Raw genomic sequence first — 16,446 nt, forward strand, 5'->3', positions numbered from 1 at the left:
TCCCCGGACTTGATAAAATGGATTTATCTGACCTGGTGAACTTGAAAACTATTAACATGATTTTTTGGGGTTTTACTGAAAAATTGCAGTTGTCCGTTCCTCAAATATCAAAAAAGAAGCAAATTTTGCACATTTTTTGAAATAAAATTTTAGCCATTGTCAATGCATTTATGTCAATGCATTTTAATTCATCTGGAAATTTTCTGGTAAGTGAACGATAGTTTTTGAGTGGTGAATGTCAAACATTTTCGTTAATCATCCACGAATAATCACCTGGGATTTAAATGGACAAATCGCCTGATAGACTTCAATATTTGACTTGACTCAAGACATTTCAGCTTTTCATTTTTAATGAATTTGTAAAGATTTCTAAAAAAAAAAAAATTCCACATTGACATTATGGGGGATTATTTGTTGGAAAAAAATGTCAATTTAATCCATTTGATATACAGGCTGTAACACAACAAAATGTGAAAAAAATCAAGGGGTGTGAATACTTTCTGAAGGCACTGTACCATGGAACTGTATCCTTACTTTGCTATAATTCATGGACCGGTGTATTTTTGTCATGCATATTCGTCCTCTAGTTCTGGGTCGATTACATCCAGACTTGCTACATATGATCAGCATGACTCCATTCGTGTATAGGGGTGATTTTATCTTAAATGGAGACGATATATGTGCTCGGAGCACAGAATGACATTACACATCCAGAAAGGTCTGAGCAATTATCCCACAATGCTGGGCTTTCCGATTCAAGTCATACTGTATATGGAAGGATCCCACACTGTATACAGAAGGACTGTATTTGAAGGATCCAGAAAGGTCTGAGCAATTATCCCACAATGCTGGGATTTCAGATTCAAGTCATACTGTATATGGAAGATTCCCACACTGTAAACAGAATGCCTGGATTTGGAAGGATCCAGAAAGGTCTGAGCAATTATCCCACAATGCTGGGATTTCAGATTCAAGTCACACTGTATATATGGAAGGATGCATGATCTTCATTTTGCCGTCAGATGCATGATATTCCTTTTACTGTCAGATGCATGATCTTCCTTTTACTGTCAGATGCATGATCTTCCTTTTACTGTCAGATGCATGATCTTCCCTTTACTGTCAGATGCATGATATTCCTTTTACTGTCAGATGCATGATCTTCCTTTTACTGTCAGATGCATGATCTTCCTTTTGCCGTCAGATGCATGATATTCCTTTTGACGTCAGATGCATGATCTTCCTTTTACTGTCAGATGCATGATCTTCCTTTTGCCGTCAGATGCATGATCTTCCTTTTGCCGTCAGATGCATGATATTCCTTTTGCCGTCAGATGCATGATATTCCTTTTGCCGTCAGATGCATGATCTTCCTTTTGCCATCAGATGCATGATCTTCCTTTTGCCGTCAGATGCATGATCTTCCTTTTGCCATCAGATGCATGAACTTCCTTTTGCCGTGAGATGCATGATCTTCCTTTTGCCGTCAGATGCATGATCTTCCTTTTACTGTCAGATGCATGATCTTCCTTTTGCCATCAGATGCATGATCTTCCTTTTTCTGTCAGATGCATGATCTTCCTTTTACTGTCAGATGCATGATCTTCCTTTTGCCGTCAGATGCATGATCTTCATTTTGCCGTCAGATGCATGATCTTCATTTTGCTATCAGATGCATGATCTTCCTTTTGTCATCAGATGCATGATCTTCCTTTTGCTGTCAGATGCATGATCTTCCTTTTGCCGTCAGATGCATGATCTTCGTTTTACTGTCAGATGCATGATCTTCCTTTTGCTGTCAGACGCATGATCTTCCTTTTGCCGTCAGATGCATGATCTTCATTTTGCTATCAGATGCATGATCTTCCTTTTGCCGTCAGATGCATGATCTTCCTTTTACTGTCAGATGCATGATCTTACTTTTGCCATCAGATGCATGATCTTCCTTTTGCTGTCAGATGCATGATCTTCCTTTTGCTGTCAGATGCATGATCTTCCTTTTGCCGTCAGATGCATGATCTTCCTTTCACTGTCAGATGCATGATCTTCCTTTTGCTGACAGATGCATGATCTTCCTTTTGCTGACAGATTCATGATCTTCATTTTGCCATCAGAATCAAGATCTTCCTTTTGCTGTCAAATGCATGATCTTCCTTTTGCTGTCAGATGCATGATCTTCCGTTCGCTGTCAGATGCATGATCTTCTTTTTGCTGTCAGATTCATGATCTTCCTTTTGCAATCAAATGCGTGATCTTCCTTTTGCAATCAAATGCATGATCTTCCTTTCACTGTCAGATGCATGATCTTCCTTTTGCTGTCAGATTCATGATCTTCATTTTGCCATCAGAATCAAGATCTTCCTTTTGCTGTCAAATGCATGAACTTCCTTTTGCTGTCAGATGCATGATCTTCCTTTTACTGTCAGATGCATGATCTTCCTTTTGCTGTCAGATGCATGATCTTCCTTTTGCCATCAGATGCATGATCTTCCTTTTGCGGTCAGATGCATGATCTTCCTTTTACTGTCAGATGCATGATCTTCCTTTTGCTGTCAGATGCATGATCTTCCTTTTACTGTCAGATGCATGATCTTCCTTTTGCTGTCAGATGCATGATCTTCCTTTTGCCATCAGATGCATGATCTTCCTTTTGCCGTCAGATGCATGATCTTCCTTTTACTGTCAGATGCATGATCTTCCTTTTGCTGTCAGATGCATGATCTTCCTTTTGCTGTCAGATGCATGATCTTCCTTTTGCTGTCAGATGCATGATCTTCCTTTTACTGTCAGATGCATGATCTTCCTTTTGCTGTCAGATGCATGATCTTCCTTTTGCTGTCAGATGCATGATCTTCCTTTTGCCGTCAGATACATGATCTTCCTTTTGCTGTCAGATGCATGATCTTCCTTTTACTGTACGATGCATGATCTTCCTTTTGCTGTCAGATGCATGATCTTCCTTTTACTGTCAGATGCATGATCTTCCTTTTGCTGTCAGATGCATGATCTTCCTTTTACTGTCAGATGCATGATCTTCCTTTTGCCATCAGATGCATGATCTTCCTTTTGCCGTCAGATGCATGATCTTCCTTTTACTGTCAGATGCATGATCTTCCTTTTGCTGTCAGATGCATGTTCTTCCTTTTACTGTCAGATGCATGATCTTCCTTTTACTGTCAGATGCATGATCTTCCTTTTGCCGTCAGATGCATGATCTTCCTTTTGCCATCGGATGCATGATCTTCCTTTTGCCGTCAGATGCATGATCTTCCTTTTGCCGTCAGATGCATGATCTTCCTTTTGCCATCAGATGCATGATCTTCCTTTTGCCATCAGATGCATGATCTTCCTTTTGCCGTCAGATGCATGATCTTCCTTTTGCTGTCAGATGCATGATCTTCCTTTTACTGTCAGACGCATGATCTTCCTTTTGCTGTCAGATGCATGATCTTCCTTTTGCTGTCAGATGCATGATCTTCCTTTTACTGTCAGATGCATGATCTTCCTTTTGCTGTCAGATGCATGATCTTCCTTTTGCTGTCAGATGCATGATCTTCCTTTTGCCGTCAGATGCATGATCTTCTTTTTGCCGTCAGATGCATGATCTTCCTTTTGCCGTCAGATGCATGATCTTCCTTTTGCCATCAGATGCATGATCTTCCTTTTGCCATCAGATGCATGATCTTCCTTTTGCCGTCAGATGCATGATCTTACTTTTGCCATCAGATGCATGATCTTCCTTTTGCCATCAGATGCATGATCTTCCTTTTGCCGTCAGATGCATGATCTTCATTTTGCTGTCAGATGCATGATCTTCCTTTTGCCATCAGATGCATGATCTTCCTTTTGCCGTCAGGTGCATGATCTTCCTTTTGCCGTCAGATGCATGATCTTCCTTTTGCCATCAGATGCATGATCTTCCTTTTGCCATCAGATGCATGATCTTCCTTTTGCCATCAGATGCATGATCTTCCTTTTGCCGTCAGATGCATGATCTTCCTTTTGCTGTCAGATGCATGATCTTCCTTTTGCTGTCAGATGCATGATCTTCCTTTTGCCATCAGATGCATGATCTTCCTTTTGCCGTCAGATGCATGATCTTCCTTTTGCCATCAGATGCATGATCTTCCTTTTGCTGTCAGATGCATGATCTTCCTTTTGCCGTCAGATGCATGATCTTCCTTTTGCCGTCAGATGCATGATCTTCCTTTTGCCGTCAGATGCATGATCTTCCTTTTGCTGTCAGATGCATGATCTTCCTTTTGCCGTCAGATGCATGATCTTCCTTTTGCCGTCAGATGCATGATCTTCCTTTTGCCGTCAGATGCATGATCTTCCTTTTGCCATCAGATGCATGATCTTCCTTTTGCCATCACATGCATGATCTTCCTTTTGCCATCAGATGCATGATCTTCCTTTTGCCATCAGATGCATGATCTTCCTTTTGCCATCAGATGCATGATCTTCCTTTTGCCATCAGATGCATGATCTTCCTTTTGCCATCAGATGCATGATCTTCCTTTTGCCATCAGATGCATGATCTTCCTTTTGCCATCAGATGCATGATCTTCCTTTTGCCATCAGATGCATGATCTTCCTTTTGCCGTCAGATGAATACACCGAGAGCAGCTTCATTGGCGAGGAGCCACAATCCTGGATGGGTCACAACACCACTCGGATGCACGATTCTTGCCTGGCTCACTTTTCCTCGAAAACTGGTGGTCATTTTGCAGACCTCAGAAGAATAACACGCCGAGTTAACCCGCCTGGAGCTATTTCGGCATGGCTGGGGCTTGAACTCAGGACCTTAAGATGTTGAGCCAAATGCTTTATGCAAGTTAATCCGTCAAAAGGCTTGAAATCGCAGATACAAGGATCGATTAGATTTAGAAACAACATTAAACACAGGAGGAGGTCATTTATCGCATCATTGCTGCAGTTATCCACATCCAATTAACTTAATCTATCAGTGTACATATATTCTGCACACTAACTCCATTCTTTGTATTAACATAATCCAACAACATCCAACACTGGGTTTACAATGGCGCCAATGCCACCTCGGCACTGGGCCCACATTCAGAAGCCCATAATTGTTTTTTTAAAGTGTAAACTTCACGATACATCTATTATATATAATGGAGCAAGTGTTTGTATGTATGTATGTATGTATGTATGTATGTATGTATGTATGTATGTATGTATGTTTGTATGTATGTATGTATGTATGTATGTATGTTTGTATGTATGTATGTATGTATGTATGTTTGTATGTATGTATGTATGTATGTATGTATGTATGTATGTATGTATGTACATGTATGTCCGCTCTTCACCCATTGGTTAGACAGCTGACCTGACTCCACCCACAAATGTAACCTGATATACTTAACCTAATGTACGCAGAGGACCCAAAAGACCCTCCTCTCCTCCACCCCCTCCTCATCACCCCAAGGACCTACAAGACCAAGAAGATACAGAGGACCCAAAAGACCCCAAATACCCTAAAAGACCCTGCAGACAAAAAAAAAGACTCCGAAGACCAAAAAGGCATCAAAGACTCAAAATACCCTGAAGATCTAAAAGACTGAAAACACCAAATGGACCCCAAAGACCCAAAAGACCCCGAACACCGAAAAGACCCCAAAGACTGAAAATATTCCACAGACCCTCAACTATCCTGATGATCCAAAAGACTCCGAAGACTCTTAAATAACCAAAAGATCCTGAAGACCCAAAAGATGCTTAAAGACCCCAATGACCCAGAGGACCCTAAAGACCCAAAATACCCCAAAGACCCTTAAAGACCCAAAATACCCCAAAGACCCAAGAGAACCAAACGACCCAGGAGACCCAAAATATCCCAAAGATCCTTGAAGACAGAAAATAGAAAAAGACCCCAAAGACCCTTAAAGACTCAAAAGGTCGAAAATACCCATAGACCCAATGGATCACAAAGAACCAAAATACCCTGATGACCCAAAATACCCCAAAGACCCTTAAAGACCCCGAAGACCAAAAGACCAAAAATACCCCAAAGAATGAAAAAAACACAAAAACTGAAAAGACCCCAAAGACTGAAAAGACCCTGAAGACCTAAAATACCATCAAGACCCAAAAAACTGAAAAGACCCTGAGGTGGTCACCATAAGGTCGTAATCAATAAGACCCTTAAAGGGGAACAGAAACACTTAATTTTTTCTGAAAAACCATTGGCAATCATTAATCACGGTCTAATTTGAAGGGAATTTTTTTTTATTTGCCAATCACAAAGTGTAGAAAAAAACCCCGAGACTGTCGATTTTCGAGATTGCCAGTGATGTAACATCGTGAACTCACCGTGATCCTGCCGGCGACTACATCGAGAAACGGTGCATTGCGAGCTCGGATTCCGATACTGATTGGGGATGATGAGGGGAGGGGGGGGGGGTGTTGTGGTCGTGGGGTATTCATAGCTAGGGTGACTGTTGATAGGGGATTGTGAGGGGTGGTGGAGTGCGGTGAGGAGTTTGGGGGGTCGTTGGTATTGTTAACTCGGATGATGGTTGATGGGGGATTGTGAGGGGTGGTGGAGTGGGGTGAGGGGAGTTGGGCGGTCATGGGTATTGTTAGCTAGGGTGATGGCTGATGAGGGATTGTGAGGGGATGGGGGAGGGGTGTTAAAGTGGCCATGGGTATTGTTAGCTAGGGTGACAGTTGAAGGGGGATTGTGGAGGGAAGTGGATTGGGGGAGGGGGCAGGGGGGGGGGGGGTTGTTATGGGTATTGTTAGGTAGGGTGCTGCTTTATGGGGGATTGTGAGGGGATGGTTGAGGGGAGGGGAAAGAGGGGGGTTTGGGTTGGTTGTGGGTATTGCTAGCTAAGGTGAGGTTTGATTTTTTCTTTTTTTTCAGGGAAATTGAGATGCCTCAAAAACCAAGGACACCTAAGTTGAACAGAAATCAGCAAGATCAATATTACCAAAGGAAATCAGCAAAATCAATATTACCCAAGGAAATCAGCAAGAAAACCAAGTCAAAGTTGTGTCAGCAGAAAATATCCGATGGCAGAAAAATGTGTTGCGCGCTTGAAACAAGATCACCCGGAGGGTCGCCCACTAGGCGGGTTCTCTGCTAGTTTCAATAAAGAATATACATATACATATATATACATATGTATACATACATATACTGTATATATATATATATATATATATATATATATATATATATATATATATATATATATATATATATATATATATATATATGTGGGTTTTTTTATTTTTTGAAAGAGCCACATTATCATGTTCACTCCTCCCTTCTTTCCTTCTGTGTAAGAGCTGCTTCATCAGTTTATTTATACACTGCAGTTCCCAAATGAGTGCCCACAAATTTCCTTGGTGCCAAGCCGCCAAATGGTTAATCTGCCCCCGACAATATCTACATCACTTTAGCATATGCAGGCAGGGAATTTGGCTAGATTACCTTCCGACAATGGCGTGCTCTTTCAAGAGATACCGGATCTTCACATCCAGGCAAACAAAAGCGACAGTTTTTCAACCACATCCAAATTATATCATACTCTGAGATAGGGGGCCCCCTGCCGGCAACAAATCAGAAAGGTATTTTAAAAATGTATTTATGTTCGATACCATCGGAAATCAAACGCAGATGAGACAGCTCAATGGTGAGAACGACATGAAGTGATCTCTCCTGCTTCCACATAGACTCTGCTTATTTGTTAATTGTCTACTCATGTCTTTGCAATTGTCTACTCATGTCTTTGCAATTGTCTAGTCATGTCAGTTAAGGAAAAAAAACATTCAAAGGTCTAACAATGGATTGAAGGCCTCCCAGGATGTCATTTGGTGTAATTATAGCTTACGTTCTCTTTGACATTTTAATAACATAGCAGTTACAATCCTTCATTATTGTTCGAACATTCATTATGGGAAGAGAAGCAACCAGATAAGATGGGAATGAGGTCTGTGAATAGAGGTCACTGATGGTTCCAGGTATAGCTATCTCGTAATATTAGCCAATTGGTAGCACTTGAAATTCGGCCTCATTATGAGAAAAAAAAAAGTTGAAGTAATGGAAATATTTAATAATTGAAAACTGAAAACTATTTAAACATTTGAAAATAAAAGAAAAAAAATTGAAAATTTGAAAAATATTAATTGGAAATGAAAAAAATAGAAATTTTGAAAAAATGAATAAACATACATCTTACTATAATTCACCAAATGTCCGTCCATCTGTCTGTCTGTCCGTCCGTCCGTTCGAAGGTACCGCAAAAACGGCTGAACCGATCACAACGATATTTTGGTTGGGTAATCCTGGGATCTCCTGGAGTAAAATAGGGTATATTGTTTTTCTAATTTCAGCTTTGGCCTCCAGCATTTTCAGGTTTGGACTCCCGCATAACGTTATTTTCCCAGGTGCCGCACAAATGGCTGCACCGATCACTGCAGGGCTGCATTGCACAGCTGCACCGATCGGCTGCACTGATCGGACTCGGTGACCTCGGACAAAGACCTTTTATAAGGACATGGGTTGAATCCCTGCTTGAGAGAATGCCCACCTCCCCGCCATCACGGTTGTCTCTCCAACTCGGAAAGGACGACCCAAAACCAATTAATTATCTTCTTTTTGATTCGTATATAAACATCATTAAAAGTAAATAATGACATCGGCCAAAGTTAAAACGACGTGCGTTTAATCTCTACATGAGAGAATTCCACATAGCTATTGGGGCGGTGTATACGCTAACAGATCGCAGTCTCCATCGATCTTGCCAAGGCCTTAACACCTATTGGCTCAAAATCCTTTTAACTGTTGACTTGGTAGTTTTTACAATGAAGGAAACATTAACAATGTTGTTAAAAGTTTATTTTGTGATTAATTTGTGATTGGAGTTATGTTGTTTGGAATGAAAAAAAAGAGATATCGAGTTCAAGTGAATGACGACATGCCGTGATGGTTTCTACATTCTAAACGTGAACTTCGCGGATCGCCATATGCAGATTTGCCACGGACCCACGATCGATGTTTCTATACGTGAACCCGTTTGTTTGCGAACGGATACGTTTTTCATGGAATTACTTCACGAACTTGCTGTCCATGTCTGATGTGCGACTGAAGGTGCTACAGGAATGTGGAATTTTTTAGTTTCATCCTTTAGCATTCAGCGTATCTGCATTGCCTGTTTGCTTCTGGCCTCCCACCCGTGCATAGCACGGGTATCTCACTCGTATAATAAAATAGGTAAATAAATAATAGAAAATTAACATAATTGAAAATTGAAAAAAAAAATGGGTGTAAATAATTATATCAAAAATATTCTTCAAAAAGCGGGACACCATGGACACCAAGACTAAACACTTAATGTCTCTCTCCGGTAAACATAATCTAAGTGGAGTATATCAGCAGCGAAAAACAAGGACATTGTAGGAAACAGGCATGAACAAGATCCTCTACAGTTTGTTGCATTAAAGCAGCAACGATTCAACATCAGGAATAATACAGCCGCATCCCATACAGTTCACAGTTAATTGCAAAACCTTGAGAGGTCTTTCTGCTGCACCATATCCCCAGATAAACCCATTATATTTGTTCAATGAGAACCATACACCATCCCCTCCGCTGTGGAATTCTGCTGAGAATCCCACACAGCATAACAAAGGTAACTCGCAAAACAGCAAGAAGTCCAAATTTGAAAGAAGCTTACACGAGCCGGGCCTGATAGCTTTTTGTATTTTATTTCCATAGATTGAGGCTCACATGGAAGATCTGAATGTCAGAAGGGTGACATTGACACACCGACGTAGTTGACAAAAAGGGAGGACAGAGTAATGGGGGAAGGAATGAACCCACAGGCAGCAGAAGTGGTGAAACAACGTAAGCGAAGCAAATTATAGTTCACAAAAACCATGAGAAATATCCATCAATGTGGGATAATCATGTTAACCTCACATCTTGAATAGAAGCAAGCATATCAAATCGGAGAGAAAATGACTCCTGCCAATTTCACCAGATGTGCAAATGTACTCGAGTAAAGTATCATGGTATCTTAGAACAATTCCTGTAATTGTCCTGAAAATGCGGCCATAAAAGTAAATGAATCTGAAACTGACTCGATTAAATTGGAAGAAGAAATAAAGAATGTTTTTCCATTTACTTACACTTGCTTCTGGATGTGGAGCATTCTAAAATGGAATTGGTTATATGTGCCAGTGCTGTTACAAGTAGTGGTAACAACATGATCCTCTTTAACATGATAAGATGCAGAATAAGCAACAATGTGTGTGCAATTGCTACCAACAAATCTGAAAGAGATGGACTCAGGCTATTATGTTCACAGAAGTAAATAAAAGTGATTGTGACAGACAGGTTGATGATGCCTCCTCCAGCAAAGCTGTTCTGCAAAGGACAACCACACTTACAGCTCTTAGATCAACACCCTGCATGATAAGGCCATATTGTGCTTGCAGAGTCTACAAAAGTCTTCAAAAATTCAATATTAGTGCTCGAGTCAAGGCAGATGCAGGTAATCATGACACCTTCTGATCACATTGGCAACTCTTAGTGATGTGGCACCGGGGCTTGAGCAGGTAAGACAACGTGACAAAGGCGTCCCTGATAAGCAAAGGCAATTATTCCCCCTGCCAATCACAAGCAGCTCTTCCTTGCGGCTGTTTAAAAAACGACAACAAAATATATTCAAACACGCTAATCTTGAGCCAATAATGTCAATCAGTAAACTAAAACGACAAAAAAAATCTTCAGGGGATGCAAGTACATTTCGGAGTGTACCTGCCTACAAGTGCTTGTAAGATGCAAAGGTCTATGCAATTAGAAATATAATTGTGACGATCCCTTGTTCATATTGATATCAAAAACATGCTTTCATGCAATAAAGTTGCATAAAATCATTAAAACTAGAAAAATGCAACTGCGTCGTCATATGCCTCTGCATAGTCCCCGCCCGTGACAATGGGTAGATGCCCCCGATCACCGTTTTAAAAAGAAAACAAGTTTGGTTTAAATCCCTTAAGCTGTTTTGAAGTATCACATTTTTACCACAGGACAGGTTTCACATCGATCAGTGAAGCGTTTTTGGAAAAGGGATTTTTTAAATATCAGCTTTCAAGCTAATATGGGTTGTATGCCAAATATGCCAAATCACATGACATATGACATCAAAAATGTACACTCTGCATATGTATCGTTAGGGGATCACGTTTGTGAAGTTTCGTGTTGATTGGATAAGGTTCGTTTTTCTATCCAGGATGGCTGCCAAACCAAGTGACCTACGACTTCATCATTTTCAAACTATATGCAACAATGGTGTTAGATGACATTTGTAAAATTTCGCATTGATAGGGTATGCGGTTTCAGAGATATAATTATTTAATATTTTCCTTCAATCCAATATGGCTGTCAAACCATGTCACTTATGATGTCATAAATGTAATATTTCAATACAAATGGGTCAGAGCTCATGTGCATGCAATTTCAGATTTTTAGGATAGGGCATTAGAATAAAATATTTATGGCTGGTATACCACTTCACCGATGAAGTCTCTTATAATTCTAAATCACTATATGCTCTAAATTCACATTCATTCCACCCCTCCTCCATCGTTCTTAAACGGATCGCCAACTTGAAAATCACAATAAACCCGAATTGTTATAAATGTTCGTCTTTCGTTTCACGGATCCCGGATCACGGATCTTTCACGGATCCTACCGGCAGTCTTCAAACCTGCAATAAATCAACTCACACGACACGGAATTAAAATGTACAAATAAACAGGTTTAATGAAAGAAATGCCAGTAACAAAGAAAATGCACGATAAATGGAACTATAATTCCTAAATGGAGCGCTCCCACACAGACCGGAATACAGACAAAGGATAAAAGAATTGGGAAATAAACAGGTGTGATTTAGTGGGCACTTAGCTCAAATTGGCTGGTGTATCTCATCAGGAATCGTCAAAGATCGTCTGAGACTTTGGCAGGAAACGTACATTCATGGGCGTGAACTAGGCCTCACTCACTCCTGGCTCCGTGCGCCGACCTGGCAAGCATCTCACTCCTCCAGCCGCGCTTGTCCTCACAATTTATGTACGGGAAACCACAGTTCCCGGCCTGCAGTGCTGCCTCCTCACGACCACTAGCAAGATGTCGGAACACGACCATTTGCGATGAAGCTTCCTTGCGCAAGAGCAATAGCGACCGTTCACCAACAGAGTCCGGACCCAAGAGATAAGAGAAAATGTCGGCACACAACCGTTCACCACCAATTCCAAAAAGAGAAGGGTGAAAGGACGTCGATGCTGAGAGAGCCAAAAAGGTGACCGTTCGCAATGTGATCCAGAATCAGAAGGGACGAGAAAGTCAAAATGTCCGCCGTTCCAATTATTTTGTACCCACGGCTCTGACGTCATCCGTGCCTCCTTCACCAACCCCATAGTATCATCTTACCAGTCCTGTGTGCCAATCAATTCCCTGTAAAACCACTGCTCCTCTAGGCGTGGCCTCACGAACCTGCCTGTCCTCTGTGCTCACCAAGTCGATGTTATCAGCGATAGTGCTTCATGCCTGGTTTCCGGTTGGTTTTTAATTAATGTGGTTAATGGCCGATTTCTTACTGGGTGTCTAGTGCGGTGTCATAAGGAACACAGGAAAGGTTTACAGAGGCAATTACATACAGTGGATTAATTACCCATAATCCCTCCCCTCTCATGGGGATGAAGATATACTTACCCGACATCTGGTCGACACAAATTCCATACTTATGATACATCGAGGTTTTTTCTTCATTCACGACAGTCGGAGCACACTACCTATGGAATCTACCTGGACGAAGGCATCCCTACCCCCACACAAACGTAACAATATATATATATATATATATAAGTGAGATATATAAGTGAAATGTCAGTTTTTTGTTTGTTTGTTTGTTTGTGAACCCACTCCTCTGAGCTCTCAATGTTAATCGGCATGGAACTTTATAGGATAACATCTTTTACCACCCTGCACCTAAATAGGAGTTTTAAAACAGTTATTCTCTCAATTCATAACTTAAAACCATCCGAGTCGCCATGATCTCTGACAGTCGATCCACATATACAAATCTTCATAAAAAGCGCAATTTTTATCGGATTCAAACACGGATATCAATATAATTCCTTTGATGGTGAGCTCCCATCATCAAATATGTTATCATATGTGAGAAACAACTCTTAATTAAGACGTTACCATAATCGGGAAGTTTGGCAAAGAAGGAGTCATGTGACCGCTGAAATGTGCTAATTATTCAAAAACCGAAAATAGTACAAACACAACCTATACATCGTTTTAAAGGTAATTTTACTGCTCATCTAACATCACTCTCAAGTGTGGAAAAATAGATTGTAGAAAAAAGGACCCACGTGATGCCAACTACAAACCGCCACGTGCTAACGGGTGAACCTCCAATGATCACCTCATCCTCAAAACAAGGTGAGTTGGTGTTTTGCTCTTTGTTTGGAATCGTACTGCTTTGAGCTCCCAAGGTTAATCACAATGAAACTTTCTACCATCAAATTTTTAACCACGATATACCTGAAAATGGGTTTTATACCGTGACGGTGATGAGGAGGTCATTTGGCCCGTTATTGTCGTGTTGCACTCCCGAGTTAATTTATTTACGAAAGCAATGTATTTTCTTCACTACAGCTTCACTCCCTTTTACACCCATTCCACCCCGTAACCCCCCTAGACCCTTTACACCCCTTATACCCCTTTAGACCCCTTACACTACACACCTTAGACCCTTTAGACCCCTTAGACCCTTTACACCCCTTAGATCCCTTCAACCCTTTACACCCCTTACAACACCTTTAGACCCCTTACACTCCTTAGATCATTTACATCCCTTAGACCCCTTTGACCATTTATACCCCTTAGACCCCTTTGACCCTTTACACCCCTTTGACCCTTTACACCCCCTTTAGACCCCTTTGAACCTTTACACCCCTTAGATCCCTTCAACCCTTTACACCCCTTTATACCCCTGACACCCATTACACTCCTTAGATCCTTTACACACCTTCGACCCCTTTGACCATTTATACCCATTGGACCCTGTAAACCCCTTAGACCGTTACACCCTTTATACCTTTTATACCCATTTTGACCTTTTTGAGACATTTTTCAGACCTATTGACTTTCAAGACCCTTTGGACAATGTAAGACCCTCTGGACAATTTAAGACCATTTGGAGACGTTTGACCCCTTTTGCTCTTTCATCATTAAACACCGTTAGACGCCATTTTGTCCATTTCACGAGTTGATTCTTTAAACAGTTTAGTGCCCTTTATGACCCTAAAAACAATTTAGACCCCTTAAAAATTTCGAAAACATTCCTCCCAAAATCGGTTTTGCCGACCTTTTCTGTGCACTATTCGTGTCGCATCACAAGTTGCAATGACTAATCTAAACTGATATCTCAAAGTGAAACTGATGTTGAAATGTAAAACTGAAACTACTGATCAATGGATCATCGAATGGGAAACCAGAATGAAATGCTGTGGGAAATTGCTGAAAGCAAAGCTATGGGGAGTATAGAGAGAGGGGGAGGGTCAGGAGATGAAGAAACAATGTGGAGGGGGATAGGTGCCTGGAGGTGGTCGGTTGGTATGTAAAGAACTTCGGTGATCTTCTGTCAGGCAGTAGGCCCAAAACATGCCTAAACCCGTTTCCCAGCTGAGCTTTCATAATATCACCTTCACTCCTGAGCAGGACTTCGGAAGTACAACAAGCATAGATTGGAAATCTTAGCTGTTAGAATGGAACGAGGTTGTCGAGGTTACCAGCCACACCCATTGCGACAGATGCCAACTGAATATATACACTGAATTCCCGTTTCTGCCAATACACACTCTCAAACCTGTCTCCTTCCTCCAAACCCTGGTGGCGTCTGGTCAAATCCGTTTCTGGTGTTTGTTACCCCTCCATCCCCTCCCTTACCTCAAGTGGCTACACAGTTGACACCACACGTGACAAAACCGGCTGCCTCAACTCTGTGTTTGCCTCAAAATCTTGTGTACCAAACCCATCGCTCTCTGTTCCCACCTTACCCAGTCGAACCTAACTGCTCCTGGACTCTGTGTCCTTCTCTCCTGACAAGGTGGAGAAGTTTTTGTCAAACCTCGACTCTGATTCTGCAACTGGACCAGACGGCATCAGCCCACGGATCCAAAATCCTGCTCTGCCGCTGTATATCACCATTTCTCTGTTCTATTCACCCTCTCTTTTGCTCAAGGTCATCTGCCAGCATCTTGGAAATCAGCAAACATTACCGCTTTACACAAAAAAGGTGCAAAACAGATCCTTGCAACTACAGACCAATCAGCCTGCTCCCAATTATCAGCAGTCATGGAATCCATCATTGCTTCAGATATCAAATCCTTCCTCTTCTCCAATGGCTTGATCTCCGATCATCAATTTGGATTCAGACCAGGTCATTCTATTCTGGATATGTTGCTTCTGCTGTCTCAACAATGGATGGAGGTCCTCAATGCCAAACAGGAATATCAGAGCTGTCTCCTTTGACAAATCACGTGCCTTCGATACGGTCTGGCATGCAGCTCTGCTCACCAAACTTTCCTCCTATGGTATCCATGGCAATCTACACGCATGGCTTAAGGACTTCCTCTCTGGTCATAGTCAACGTATGGCCCTGAATGGATTTCTCTCAACTCCCCCTCCCTGTTCTGGCTGGAGTTCCCCAAGGTAGTGTTCTGTGCCCTGTGCTATTTCTGGTCTTCATGATCTCTCCGAATCCCTGGAAAATCCTGTCTATCTCTTTGCTGATGACTCCACTATCTGCCGCTCCATTCCGCATCCCTCAGATCGGCAGTCTGCAGCCTCCTCAGTCTCTGCAGACCTGGAAAAAAATCACAGATTGGTCAAACAAGTGGAACATTTCTTTCAATCCTGACAAATCTCACACTCTTACTATGTCTCTCCCAAAAGACCGACTGGAAAACCCTCCCATCTACTTTCTCAACAATCCTCTCCAAGAAGATCTGTCACTCAAGCTTTGGGTCTCACTATCTGCCATGATCTTTCTTGGGAAAACCACATTTCCAAGCTGGCCTCCAAAGCCAGTCGCCGACTGGGCATCCTCCGTCGTGCGAAGTCCTTCCTTGGCACACCTGAGCTCCTCACCACATACAAGGCTTTCATCCACAGCTCAATGGAATACTGTTCCCCCCTCTGGGCCGGTGCTCCTGCCTCACACCGAGCTCGGCATCACGCTGTTTAAACCAAAGCTTTCAGAATCATTGGATCTCCTGCGATTAAGCTAACTCCGAGGGCCTTTCACTCACTCACCGCAGGCAGGTAGGTGGTCTTTTTGTCTTCTACCGACTCCTCTCCGGCCTTGCACCCCCAGCTCTCTCTGTGCTCTGTCC

Source organism: Myxine glutinosa, chromosome 7 (assembly GCF_964187855.1).
Source record: "Myxine glutinosa chromosome 7, kmMyxGlut1.1, whole genome shotgun sequence".
NCBI lineage: Eukaryota > Metazoa > Chordata > Myxini > Myxiniformes > Myxinidae > Myxine > Myxine glutinosa.